The following is a 15,349-nucleotide window of genomic DNA, read 5'->3' as shown; positions in this document are numbered from 1 at the left end:
TCATTAATCTTTAGCGCCTGCCATAGATGGCGGATCGTGCAGACCCAAAACGTGCAGCCGCGCTCTCCCCACTCCTTTCTTGTGCTAACCCGATTTCCGCTCCCCTTTGTTGCGTAGAATTAGAACCGCATTTTTGTATTGTCACATTTTGTTAGAAAGCGCTGGCAAAAACCAGATAATAAAGTACGCATGCATGATGTCAATGAACGATAAGCAAAGGCCGAGGCATGGCATGATGGGAAGACTGACCAGGGGCATAGCGACCATATACACGCGTACGCACATGCGTACCTCGAAAATCTAAAAAAAATTATTTATTTATTTATTTATTTATTTGACCATTTTATTTATTTACTTTTTTGGATTTTATATAGATTTTTTGGCGAAAGGCGACTTATACACATGCAAGGGTGTTCTCTCATTATTGCTGCAATTTTACGAAAAGAAAACTGTGTGAACATTACACTATTCATTTTAATATGAGAGTTCAAAACCCAGTCACCACAACAGTGATGGTCGAGACACTTGTGTCAACCTGCGCTGCTGAATGCAGTTTTAGGGGCATGAAGAGACTGAAATCCCCTCTTCGAAGCAGCGAGGAGAGGCTGTCCTCTTTGGCAATACTCCACAAATGTACACAAGTCCAATATATAAAATAAGGTCAGATATTTGTCTGCAGACATTATCTGTTCCAAGAAACGAACAGCTTTTGGAGAGCGAAGCTTGAGGAAAACTGTGAGCTTCGAGGAGCAGATAATGTTCAAGGACAAATATCTGAGCATATTTTTAAAGCTAAATCGAGGCTGTTGTGGTTGTTATCGTAATATTTTTCGCAACATTTACAATTCTGTTCAGTAAGCAATGAAATTATCGTGCAATTAACAAAAAAAGTCTGAGGTCGGTGTCAGTCAATATTCTGTCCGTACAAAGTATACCAGCAAGTATACCAAACATTTGCAAGTTATTTTAATGACCAGTAAAATTTATAGTTAGTAAGTTGCGAGCTTTTTAAGTTGATCATGGAATGGCAGAACATTTCCAGTGGAAATGTAGTTGTAAAGTAGTGAACTGTCAGTGTTTAGCTGCCAATGTAACCAGCATAAATTTTGTTTGTCCCCATTCAAACCCCAATTTAATGAACACTAACATCCCATTCTTAATTTTAGTAGTATATTCCTCTACTTTATTCCTTTCTATTTTTTTATATTCAAGGGATGTGCCTATCCTGGGGTTGCTCGTGGGGAAGCCTGTGCCGAGTGCTTTCTTACGAGCAAGGCAAATATTGGAGGGTAGGGAACTACTTCTTATCATGTGTATGGTTTTAATGTATATAAATTATAAGCTTATATTTGCATAACGCCTGCCAAGTTTCTGGAAGGATGTTAAAACAATTTGTATTTGTAATTCCCAAGAATATATATTTGCATAAATAGAATGATAGTGTGATGTTACATGTATTTCTTTATAAATTTCTCTTTACTGATTTTTAGTCGTCAATCACTAATAATATTGGTACAGTTTATTGTCAATGAGAATCTGTTCTAAAAAACCCTACATGTAACTTGATTTTCACGAGAGTTTTTGAGTTTCTGGAGATGTCAGCTGAAGTTTATGCTACTCTTCTACTCTTATTCATGCTTTTATTATACGCGTTTGTATTGTTGCATTAGCTTATACTACAAAGAGTTTCAAAATGCAACACCTAAGGTCCTCTTTAGAGGTGCTTGTTACTTGCAAACTACTTCTCCAATTGCCTTAAAATTAAGTATAATATCCAATTTGAATTATTGATGTTTGCTATCAATTTCCACCCCTATGTTTCTAATTCTACTGGTTAAAAGACAATTAATTTTGTATTTAGTCCTATATCCAATGATAATATCCTACACCAACTTTCTTCCAATCTCGTTGGATGATCTTTTACGACAGTGCTGTATGCCGTATATTACGTATGCTGCCAGCATACAGAAATTAAATTTAAGGGTCGGAATAGATTTACTTTCGAAAATGTTATCAACAAGTCTTGATCTGAACTGAAGTCTCGGACTTAATTTTGTAGTTTATCTTGGAAAAAGGTGAATTTTCACTGAAGCATAAATTTTACTTGACCTAAGTAACTGGCGTTATTAACATGAAGAAAGAAATGACGCCGTGAGAGCTATTTGATAAACCCCGAGATAAGCTTAAAGGGCATGTAAACCTCCAAAATGCGACTTTTTCTGGTCACATAGTCATAAAGTACACGTTTTTAGTATGCTGCATCTGTAAATCTTTTTTTAAAACGAGTGCGTTTTTCAGTTGGAAAAGGCCGATGCAAGTTGGAAGCGCCCGCCATTTCGATTGCGCCATCTTTTCCGTGACGTCATGAGTGGACATCTGTCCACCGGAAGTGAACATTCTCCCCTCCCAACCTTTTGTAATACGCACGTGTCTACATAAATCCGGCGAATATATTAATTTATTCTCTTATCCCAAAATGGGAAAGCGCTGTATCGTCCAGTTTTGTGGCAATTCAAACAAAACAGGACATTCCACGCATATGTTTCCGAGAGACTTGAATTTAAGGTGACAGTGGATTCAATTTGTTCAAGTCAAGCGAGCCGATTTTGTACAGCCGACAAAACATTCAATAATTTGCGGCGCTCATTTCACATCGGACTGCTTCGAGGGTGCATATATGCGAGAAATGGGTTTCAAAAAGTCGATGGATTTGATTCCCAGTGCTGTACCGACAATTCAACCTCAAACCCCACAGCAGAAAGCATTTTCAGAAATGCGTAAGCGAACAATGGAAAGCGAGGAAACAGAACAGACGGTTGGGAAATCTAGTAAAAGGTCACGAAAGAGCAGAGCTATACAAAAAATGGCAATAAAATTTATTGAAAAATTAAATTTGGTTTTAAGAATTTTTTTAAATATTTTACTTTGTTTTACTTGTCTCGCTTTTTTGGTATCAGTTATTGAAGGAGTATGAGCAAGCGAGTTGCTCTACATCTGTACCGGCACCAGTGAAGGCAGTCGTTGAAGAACCGCACGAAAAAGAAACAAACGAAGATGTGGCATTGTCTGATGCCACAGTGCAACCACAACCCGCTCCTGCAATAGAACCCCGGTTCAAAGACATGGGAATCCAATGTGAACTCAATTAGTTTACTCCGGAGCCTAAAGCTGTGACAAGTGTTGGTAAGGCCAAATGAGGTTGTGAAAAATTTACGTTTTTAAATTTCTTTTTATCACGAAAGCGGATCTGTCGATTAACCCAAACATTTTTTTCTTCGCATCACCAACGCAGCACCACACTTCCATTACAAACTAATCCCTTAATTATCTCTTTGAAATATCGAAAACGTAACGACTTGAGTAGTTGATAGATTGATTCTCTCCCCAGGATGCAAGTGGAACCCCCTACCGAAGAAATGGCAACCCAGTGTGAGTTACTAACCTTACCTTCAAGCTCTACACCTCTGTGCAGCCCTGTGAAGAGTTTAGGAGGTCGCAGTGAGGACGATGAGAGAGACCAGGACTATATCCCTCCCATTAACATGTCTTTTGACGAAAAGGGGGAAGACTTTGATGGATTTGAAAATAATCAATCCAAGTACAGTATTTTTTTTAAACCTTGCCATTATCATTGAGCTGTTACTTTTCTTTTTCCTCCTGCTAGTTTTTAATTTATCTTGAACTTTTATTAAGTTACAGAAATGATGAGGACAAAAAAGAACATGTGACCCCACAAAATGAAAAAAAGTACATAGTCTTCCACTCTATGTTGATGAACCTTTTCGCTGTCTGTCCACTTTGTACCGAGCCTGCATCCGCCGAAGTATCTAAAGTTATAGGGACGCAGATCCACGTTACACAAAAGTGCACAAACTGCAGCTATTCCAGAGTGTGGAGAAGTCAGCCCAACATTCGACGGATACCTGCTGGGAATCTTTTGCTGTCTGCTGCCATTCTGTACTCTGGTAGCATGATATCACAGACCCTTAGAATGCTTAAGATCTTGAAGGTGGAGTGTTTTAGTCGGCAAACGTTTCACAAGCACCAAAAAAATTACCTCATTCCCGTGGTGATAAAAATGTGGAATGTGGAGCAGGACAGAGTCATTCAGAGCATGTCTAGTCTCGAGGGAGGGGTGGTGCTCTCAGGAGATGGCCGTTCAGATAGCCCAGGTCACTGCGCCAAATATGGAGCGTTTACGGTAATCGAACGGAGGGTGAACAAGGTGTTGGATATTCAGCTTGTTCAAGTAAGCGCTGACCTCAATATTACAGACAGTTGCCATTGTTTAACCATGTAAATAGCCTTAAATTTTATTTTCTCAGTCAAACGAGGTACGGAACAGTTCCTGGTGTGAACACGAGGGGCTTTTACGCATGGAGCGATTCCTTGCCAGCAAGAATCTCCAGTTGGATGTCATCATCACGGATCAGAACCGTCAAAATGCAGCCTACATAAGGAACAACATGAAGCCAAAAGGAACAACTCACTATTACGACATTTGGCATATTGCAAAAGGCAGATGAAATTAGAATAGGCAACTTAATAAGGGTAACATCGCTTAGAACAGGTTGTTTCACCCATATGAACCTTTGTCTGATTTCTTTAACAAATGGGAATATTAATGCATTTCAAGGTATTGGCAAAAAGATTGACACACTAGCAAAGCAAAAAGATTGCGAGGATGCTGGGCTCTGGAGGAAGTCCATTGTGAATCACCTCTACTGGGTGGCTGCGACCGCACCAGAGGGCAATGAGGACATGCTCAAAGCTATGTGGACATCAGTAGCAAACCATATCCAGGATGTTCATGATGGACACAATGACCTTTATCCTGAATGTGAGCATGGACCTTTGGACGAAGATGAGAGGGATAAAGAATGGTTACAGCCTTGTAAGAAAGACATGCAATTTTCCGCTTTGCTAACTTTTTTTTGCCCAGAAAAAATATTGAATTTATTACTGTTTGCTAATTGTCTCTTATCTATAGCATCCAAGGTGTGTGAAAAACTTACTGACAACCTTTTAAGCAAGTCCCTGTTAAAAGACGTCAGGATATCTCCAAGATATCAGACTTCTTCACTCGAAGCCTTGCACAGTCTGGACATTGTCTTTGGGCCTAAGCATACCGCTTTTGCATTTTTGGCCATGTTAGCCCGCTATTGTATGAAATAAGCGTAGTTCAAAGTTTTATTTCTCTAATATTTAATACTTCTGTCACTTTTTTTACTCCTCACCCAATCTTGCAACTGAATAATTAACATTTCCTTGTTTACGTTCCAGTTTGCTCTTAGCTGCCTTTCATTATAATGAGAACAGTGATCGGTTGCAAGCCACAACCAGGGAGGGTAGACCGTGCTACTCTATCAGATTTCCAAAATATAAGAAGGGTGAGCACTCAGTGCGAAAGGAGAAAACATCGGCAACCTATGGTAACTCCTAACATTTTGACATATTAAACGCCTTTTACCAAAGAAACATCATGAATGAATTCATTTTTAGATCATCTATGTTCGTTTATTTTAAGGTTACACAGAGGCTTTAATTGACCTGCTGGTTCGTGAATACGAAGATGACCAACAGGCACTGAAAAATTCTATTCAGGACGTCCGGGAAAGTATTTCAGCACCGCTTGCTGCTTCCTTTGAGAAACCATGCAAAGAAACAGCCGTGGAGCAGTTTGTCACGCGATTTGCAAATCAGTAGTCATTCAGCGGGATTACACTAAAGCATTTCATGTAATTTAAGTGCGTTAAAATATACATTAAAAAATTCATTCAGTTATCGCAATCGTGTCGGAAAATAATGCCAACAAAGTAAAAAACGTTTGTAAAATTGTTCTTGTATTTACGAATAGACACTTTAATTTTTGTTGTTTTTTGACATGCGTCTCTTTAATGTTTGAATGTAACTCAACAACAGCATAAAACCAGGGCAATCTAAAATTAATAAAAAAGGGTTTTATTTTTTTTTTTTTTTCATATGTTCGGTGGCTTTAACCCCGTGTACGACGAACCAAAATCCGCTGGAAATGTATTCCGTATTTTGTTGACAGCACAGGACGGGAGCGCAGCCCTCACATTCCTGCCGAGATAGCCCCAACACCAACGAACGAGTTGTCTGTAAGCTGTGTAACGAAATTTCCTACAAGAGACAAAAGGAATAACTGATAACTGTGTGATCCCCTATTAACTTCACAGTATGCTGTTCAGAGAGAGAGAGAGGAAATGTAAGTGTACAAAGTATGCATACTCATGTCCTGTACGATTGTCTGCGCCATGTTGTTGCCGGAATGCGTAATACGCAGTTTCGAGAACCCAGACGTCAAGGCAATTGGACCGAAATCCTGGATGTTCGGTTATGCAGTGCATTTGTACCTCTGGTTTCTGGTCCTCTACCTTTTGCCAAATTTGGCCGATTTATGCACAGCAAACGCTCTCGTAAGTCGTTGGCATTGGTTGGCACATTCCACATTCGCACCTAATCATAACAATTATAACAAGACAAAAACAACAGCAATAATAAACAACATTCACGGTAGCTTTCAATAACAAAATCAATTTGTTCCTTTCAAAGGCGTAACAATCACATCAATGCGAATGAATAACAAATCGGAACAATTACCAGTCTGTGTTTCCAAGACAAATTGTCTCGCTTTTGCCGTCTTCTTTGTTTGATTCGGGCTGTGGATCACGCCGAACTCTGCGTGGCTCAAAGCGATAAGGTCGAGGTCCGACATCCACGGTAGTTTCTGACACTTTGCCCACATCGCTGTCGTACCAATTACATTCATTTGAACTGTTTTCATCGCTTAAAATCTCTTCTGAACTGGTACTATTTGCTCTCGCTGCCATGATAATTACAGTGGTATTCTCAATTGCGCAATGTTTGTGTTCAACCACTGACGTCGCAAACACCATCTATTGTTTTAACCGGAAGTGAACTTACCACAGTAAATGTCGTTTTTCTCCTTAAATATTTCGAATTGGCCAAAATAAATCCCAAAACTGTTTTAAGCATCACTTTTTACATAATATGAGATAAACTTGTGTTTGGGGGTTTACATGCCCTTTAATTGCGGACAGACTGGGCGTTGGCCAATTTCAGTTGTTACAGGCAACTTGTAAAGAGATTGGTCTTAAGTCTAAAACCTGTAACTACCATCGGTTAAGTATTTACAGTAAAAATGCCATAAGAATTCAGGGATAAAAAGTCGAGATCCTTATTATAATTGGTGAGAAATCCTTTATAAAAATATACTGGTTAGTCATGTCGTATTGGGTTTGTTATGTTCTATAGGCGAATCTTTGTTTAAATGTTTTGCTTCATTAGCATACCTTAGCATAAATGGCAAAATAAGCTACAAATAAATTCACTCTAGAAATTGAAAGCGAGCAGCAAATTTAGTATTTGCCAAAAATTTGAGCGTGACTGGTTCAGCAGTTTTTGAAAAATGGTCGACGTTTAAAATGTCAAGATTTTACAAGGAATGTATGGCTGGATGGCAACTCTTACCAGGTTTTGAAAGTCAATTTCTCCGATAATATTCAACAAAGCAAAATACTTTTCACACTGGTTACCAAAAGTGATGTGTGGTTTCCATTTGTTTATAGCTTACGGTTTAGCCTGTGAACAGGCTCCCATGTGGGGTATGGAGCGAAAAGAAAAATAGGCGGGCTGTGCGAGCGGAGCGCGGTATGGGAGCTCGATTTTTTTTTTCGCCCTAGACCCCACTTGGGAGCCAGTTCACAGGCTACTTATGGTTTGATATATGCTAATAAGGCAAAATGTAAACATTGATCTCCGCAAAGATTCCCCTGTACATCCTATCACGAGAACCCCACACAGGGACATCTAAAAGAAAAACTCTCTCTCGGGTTCTATCTTTAGGTTTTACCGTGCAAAGTAAACTTGAATAGCAAACTTTCTCAGTAAAATAACTCAGATTTGCTAATGTCGTAAGTGCCATTTCCAGACACTCGGGCAGAGGTATCGTATAGGGGTAGCTAGGTTTGCAGTGTTTGGAACTTGAATTCAGCCTTGTCCAAGCGGTTTATTTGGAGCACAATGCCTCCCTTACGAAAAAGAGAGAACATTATATCGCCGGAATTTAGCCTGCGTTGTACGCGGTCCGCCGTGTTGGTCGTTTGTTGTGAACATTCAGAGTCTGGAAACAATTGAAAAGTTGTCCCGGCTAGACAAGTTATCCCAAGCATGAGCGTTTACAAGGCAGCTATAGTTACCCTGGTACAAGAGTAACCCACGCGCTCAGCTAGGGTTACTCTAGTGCTAGGGTAACCCTAGCACTGTAAACAGGGCCTAAATGATTTCTTGAGAACGTGAGCACTTGAGGGTAAATTTCTTTCCCTGATAACACATTTCTGAAGCGTCATCGACTATCGGAATACTGAGATTTCGACTTTGCTTTTTACGAATAAATGGAAGTTTGATCAGTTATTCAGGAATTATTCAACAAGAGTATCAGTTCTCCGGGAACCTTATCTATAGTAAAAGTTTCGTTCGTGGTATTAAAATGGGAACGCATCGAGGTCACATATTGACAGAAGCAAAATATTTTAGCTCGGTGATATTTACTTTCAGGGTGCTCAAAAATTTTTCAATTGTGTAAGTTTACACAAGCTGATATGTTTGAATTACTTGGGAATATTTCCACTTTTACCGTTTTGCAGGTTCATGTTTGATTTTAGGAATGCGATTGATTGGCGTTCAAAAGAGATATCTCTCCCCCTCCAAAAACAGAATGGATTGTTTTTCCCATGTTTTGAAAGATAAACCAAGAAAATCGGAGCCTTCGATTGCCAGTTTCCTGAAGGCGTTGTTGAAAAAGCCCTCCTAAAGAATAATTCCCCAAAAACAAAAGCAAACTACATATTGGGTATCGCTTTCTGGTTCCCGCAGTTACTTTTCAAATGTGTCTGGTTTTAAAGATAGAATTTAATTAAAATCTCGCCATAAATAAATGTTCACGCTTAAGGTTATAACACATTCGCGTAAAAATTGACGCCCCACATCAAACAGAAACGAGTATTAGAAGCAATTCAATTACACTGGAATGTTCAGAGTAGCCGGATATCATGCTGAGATTGGTGGCAAGTTGCCCCCTATCTCAGCGGGATCCAGAGGTCTTTTTGTGGTTGCTAAGAACCTCTGGCTCGTTATGTGTATGTATGTATGTATGCATGTATGTATGTATGAAGATTAAGATGGGGGGGGGGGGGGGGGCTACTAACAAGCAGAAGAGCAGTTTTCAAGTTTCCATTGCCATTCAATTTTCCTCTGTAATTCTACAGAATTAGGTGTCTTAAAAAGTGTTTTACAAGTGTATAGATAATATTTTGTGTATAATAAGAGAATATCTAGTCTGCATTCTTGGGCGTTCGTCAGTTTGCATTTTTTATCTTTTATATGGAATAGAATCTGTTCATTCAGGGGAATAAGTTTTAAGTTACTCACATTATTGAACCATCTCAAGATATCAGTGTAGATTGAGGACGTAATAGGAGTCTTCCAAAATGGTGTGAAGTATAGAGTCTTGACTTGAACATTGAGTGCATTGATCGTCGTCTGTAATTTTAAATCTTTTCAGTTCTCGCTTGGTAGCAGTTATCCTATGCAAAAGCTTAAATAAAAATTGCCTTAATTTATTGTCTTTAGTTATTTTGTATGTCTTTTGAAAGTTGGCCTTCCAGGAAACAAACAAATGAGGGAAAAGTTGTTTCCAAGCTCTCACACCTGTAGGCACATTGATACAGTTCTCATTAAAAAGTTTGTTATGTTTGCATCTCATTTTGACCAAGGAAAACGAAAGGTTTTGAGTTAACTGAAATATATCCTCCGCTTTGGAGAGATCTTCAGGCGAAATTTGCGTTTTATATGCATGACGTTTAAGCTCACTGGGAATAGCAGCAATCATTTGAAAATATCGCAAAATATTAATTTCTAAATCAAATTTATCCTGAAATTCCTGTAGAGACAAGAATTTTCCGTCTTCATTTAGCAAATCTTGCACCAAATAGATTCCTTTTTCAAACCATGTTTTCCATAACAATGTTTTCCCCTCGATCTTTATTTTCCTGTTATTCCACAAGACAAATTTCCGTCGCTGGTCTCCATCATACATATTAACAAGTTCCTGAAAGTATTCTTGCACTTCTTTATAGAACAGGGGAAAACTTGAATCCATGCATTTTGTATCATAATTACAATTTAGTAAAAAGGTTAGGCCACCATATCTATTCAAATAGTAATTTGGAATTGTCTTCCAGTTAGCATCGCTGCCATCAAGCAGTCTGCCAATGCAGCTTAGACGAAGGGACTTTGTCATAGTTCTAAAATTAATAAAATTTAATCCCCCATCTACAAGAGGTTGATAAATCACTTTTCTCTTGATTTTGTCTTTCTTTTTTCTCCACAGGAGAGCAAAGAGTTTGGCTTGCGTTTTTTGAATAACATTTTCAGGAACAGTAAGCATCGAAGCAGTGTATATCAACTGGGATACTCCAATTGTTTTCGCCAAGAGCGTTCGACCATAAAGAGAAAGATCACGCGTCTGCCACATATTCAATTTAGTCTTAATTTTTGTGGATTCTGCTAAAAAAAAATTGGCCTCGTTAGTTTTCTGTTGGTCCCCCCTCTCCCTCATCAATGTTGTTTTTCAGCTGAGAAAATTAAAAAGGCTGGGTCATCGTCTGGCTTTGAAAGCAACACTAAGTTAGGGGGGAGTAGAGGTTTGGTACTTTCCAGGCGGTGTTTTCTTTAAGGTAGATTGGAATATATGCGCAAAGTTCGCAGTTTTCTTAATGAGATTCGTCCACAATTGTGGATCCCAACCTGACCTGCTAGCACCCCTAGCAACATCAACTCGAATTCATGTAGATTCTGATGTCAATATGGAAGACTCTGATCCTTTTGGTGAAGTGAATGTTGTGGATCCAACTCAGAGAGATCAGAAGTGCAGTACAAATAACTTATACATCTGCGTGACATTTTTGTTTAAATTACAGGAAATTTATTAGAATTCGTCCTAACACTGTTCAAAAAGTAATAATGTTAAATCTGGTTGCTTCATTAGCGTTTTTGTTTTACATGTAATGCTTTACCAGAACATGAGGAAAAGCGTTTAGGAAGGTTACAAAGGCCTTAACGGTTTTTTTTACACAGACAAATGTTTTAAAAACATGGCTGAAATTTGATGTTTTGCAACAGTGTTGCTTATGTAATAGTTGTTCAGTGCCTTAATTTGCATCAGTTGGTCATGTGATTTGGTTGTCCAAAAACTTGCAGTTAAAGCTTACTTCAAGAAAACTGGAATAGTATGTAACTGTGAGTTTCATGTATGATTTGACAAAAGTGTCCCTTCCATAGTGATTCAAACTCTCTTCCTCTCTTTTTTGCATTCTGTAGTTGAAGACTCAAGTGTTTCAGTGTGTCGCTACTGCTCTTCACTATACTCTTGGCCATCTCTAAACGTTTCACGTTTCACTTTATTGTTGCCTGCTTGGCTTTACTTTTCGATGCCATATGTTCTTCCATATTGGGATATTTCTTAAGGAAATCTTCTATGGCTTCTTTTGTTTCCCTTTTGCTCTTCGAGCATTTTTGCCACCTTGTACAGCCTCCACTGTTCGTGTAATGCGTGGTCTAGTTCTTCCCCCTTTAACATGTCATATACTGGATCTTCGCATAACTTCTTAGCAATTTCATTCTACCATGTCTTCCTTTCTTTTTCATTGTCTGGCAATCTCGCTACGTCATGTTCGGAAAAGATGTGCAAACCTTTTATAACTGCCACAGAAGCGTAGTGAGCTGTTGGTGAACTATTCGCACCAAATACTTTAGTAAGCATTGATTGTAAGGTTCGCTTACCACCTGGTACTGCTTTTTGGGCTGTGGTCTTGCTTTCGTTGATATTCACCATATTTCGCTTTAAACTGCTCATTTCATCCACGTTTTCCCTAATTACTAATTTCTCGTCCTGAAGGGCTTCATTCAAGGTGATTTTAGCCTCCTGCACTCTGGTTATTGGTGGCCCCCATGAAGAAATGAAATGGAAATCTTCTGGCACCAGCTCAATGACCTCTTCCTGAATTTGTTTTCTTATTTCGTTGAGTGTAGCATCCATGTCAAGTACTAAAATAACTGCCAAACTGGCACCGCTCTTCAATTCGACTTTAATCGGCTTCATTTTCACCAGATGTACTCAGCTGTATCTCTTCTAGCAGATAGTTGGATGGATTAATAACCATACAGCTGTCGCCCACCGCCCTACAACAAATAATTTGTCACTGCAATAGTAGTTGTGTGAGAGCAGATTAGCATGACTACCGCTGGTAGCAATTGAAGGTTTTTATGCAAAACTATCCTAAGTGACAATTTTGTAAATGTGTTTTTCATCGATTACCCACACATCACTTCATCCATGTGTGACAAGTTCAAACAGTGGCTAACAAGGAGCGTTCTCTATGCATGGTACAAAATTTACATTTTTTACCGCACTCTTCAATGGGTAACACCCATGATATTATAAAAGCAGGTACTCACTTTCTTGGCCTAGACAGTCGCCATTAAGAATAAACCTCTGGCACCTAGGGTAACGATTCACTCAAAACATCTCATTTTTATTTTACTTTTTTTTATTTTCTATCATCAACAAAAGAAGACAACATTTTTGTCAAAGTAAACCTTAACTCAGCTTTGAGTATATTGTTACCTATTTATTATTGTAATTTTTTTTTTTTTCAAAAAAGAAGAGTGTTCCCCTGGTACCGAAAGGCTATTTGTATGTGTGTAAACGTGAGCAGGCCAAACACCACAAGTGTTTTTTGTCATGGGACACAGGCAGGTAGTTCCGGTGATAAATGGTGTCAATATTACAACCCATTCAGTTTTCAAGTTGTGGGGTCTTACATATATTTTGAATTCAAAAATCACACGGATATACAAAACAGAGTAACAAACAATTACTGCTACATTTATTCAGTAAACAATGTAACTGTTAAATCTCGAGTTGACATATGCACTTTTCTGATTTAACAGCATACTCCAAAGAATAACCAAAGTGGATAAATGTGCACATGTATCTTGCACCAATCATTGTCACATCAATGTTGCAGATAAGTCTCTCTAGAGTTGTATTTTTAAGTCAATATTTGGTGTCGAATTGAAACTTGACTACTACTGAGTTTAACTCTCGTTTATTTCACGGATCTTCTTCTTCTGTTCTTCCACCCAGTCATTAAGTCAGTCATAGTTACATATTCCAAGGAGCATTCGGCACCCTCTGGCGCTTCTTTGGCTTTCCTGCTTTCATTTGGAATGTTATGATCGCAATCTTCCAGCATACTCGTGTTGAAACGTTTGCCTTTAAATGAGTCGAACTGATTTTGCGATTTTTCAACTTTGCTTTTGACCATTATCTGTTCTGTATCGTTTACTTCGCAAGCGATCCTTTCCTTTTTTTATATTTGATATCCGGTTTGGCCTTCTTGAAATCTCCTCGTTCGTAAATGTCCTCTTAAAGATCGCTGTCAAAAGTACTAGTAGGCTCACAGTGCTTGCAGCGACCACTTATGGGTCTTCTGTTGGGCAGTTGTTTCGTGCTCAAAAAGCTTTTAGTTGATCTGTTCATACTTCAGGACTTCTGTTTCTGATAAATCACAATTCCACTTTTGAAAAACCCAGATAAACTTGTATGTGATGGACGCTCACAGCAGGGGTCAGCGTTTTTATCAGAATGTCTTCACCACTCTTCTTTAACCATTTTGAGGCCCCCCACTTTGCAGCTGTGATTATGAGCATGAATTGGGTTTTAATTTTTGGTCTTTTTGATCCCTAAGTCTCAGTGATATTGGTCAAGAAACTGTTTAGTCTGAAAACTGTTATAGATTGAGGAGCGAGCCGCTTAGAACTAAAAGAAACATTCAGAGCAATTCCCCCCTACCTGGTGGGATGTAGCAAACATCTTAACGTCTGGATCCCGCCGTGAGTATTAACCCTTTCACTACCAAGTTTTTTGGCCCATTTTTCCAAACCGGTGAAGAAAAAACCAGCTTGCTAATGTAATATACCATTTAAAAGGTCTTGATGAGTGTAATTCATTTCTGAAATCACGATAACTGAAGGAAGTCAGGTCTTTGATAGAAATGGTTTTAAAACGAAAAAAATCCAAAACTACAAAATTTCACTGATCGACTCATGTGATAGGTATACCTCAAAACTGTAGCTTATTTTGCAGCTTTGAACGCATAGAACACTCTGAGATATGTGAGAGTCTGTAAATGCATTAAATGAAAATATTCCACATATCATAGGGGTGGTAGACCACATCATAGATACCAGAGGGTACCATTTTTGCCTTTGAAATGCAAAGATCTTTCCACGACCAATTTGCTGACAAAATTTCACTGTAATCGAGCAAATACTGACCAAGTTATGAGTTCAGGACACACTAAAAGTGGGTCTCGGTAGGGAAAGGGTTAAAAGAACCCTGCTGTAATCCATTACTTAATTGTTGTAAAACATGGATCAACTGTGCAATGAGCGCCTTCTTCGAATCTTTTCCACAGAGGATAATTTTGCAGGTCGTGTCATGGAGGTGGAGTCATCCTATTTTTGATAATTCATTTCTTCGCACAATCACCATCAGAAGAGCCATTTGAGAAGATGAAAAGCTACAAGCTTTATTTACGGCATCAAGGAGATTGACCGAAGTTGACTTGTTTTCCTGACACTTCCTTAATGGATCATGCATCTTAACTGCTGGACTGACCAGGTTAAGAATAATGAATTTAACAGGAACTGCTGTGACAGACTTGACTTTCGTGAAAATTCTTCGGGAAACCAAAGAGTTAATGGAGCTCCATTCGGCAGGAGCCCGCATAAGCGATAAATCCCTTCCTCACATCATTACCTTACCTAAACTCAAATACATCTCTGTACTTCCTGAAAATGCCCATGGGTTTAGTAGAAGTTCAGCATTAGCAATCGTGGGAAATTGTGCCACATGAAGAACACTGGACTGCCAAGAGGGATACTTTTTTGAGACAGAGGAAGTACACTGGATTGTGAAGAGCAACCCACTACTGACTGGCTTACTCATCCCACACGCCTTCGTTGACGACCCTACTCTAGTGTTTATCTTGGAATCCCTCACAAAACTAGCCTACATTTGCGTTTGTGAAACAGAGATGTTTAAGTCCAGGAAACCCAGTTTGGAGATTTGTTATAATGTTAACCACACCCCATGAAAACTGGATCCAAACAAACTGAAAAACAATATCGCATTATTAATTTAAAATGCATCATCCCATCATTAATTTTTTAATGCTAT

The 15,349-nt window shown here is 38.8% G+C and overlaps 3 pseudogenes; 2 read left to right on the top strand and 1 right to left on the bottom strand.

Moving 5' to 3' along the window:
- LOC146489411 (uncharacterized) overlaps positions 1-15,349 on the top strand; it is a 176,940-nt pseudogene that overhangs the window by 60,089 nt on the left and 101,502 nt on the right.
- LOC146489418 (uncharacterized) lies at positions 3,703-5,706 on the top strand (annotated as a pseudogene).
- Positions 5,979-6,854, bottom strand: LOC146489417 (uncharacterized; annotated as a pseudogene).

This window comes from Pavona decussata, unplaced genomic scaffold, assembly GCF_977016875.1.
Source record: "Pavona decussata unplaced genomic scaffold, jaPavDecu1.1 SCAFFOLD_6, whole genome shotgun sequence".
Taxonomy (NCBI): domain Eukaryota; kingdom Metazoa; phylum Cnidaria; class Anthozoa; order Scleractinia; family Agariciidae; genus Pavona; species Pavona decussata.
Note: the sequence above shows the minus strand (reverse complement) of the source record. Positions and strands in the feature narration are given on the sequence as shown.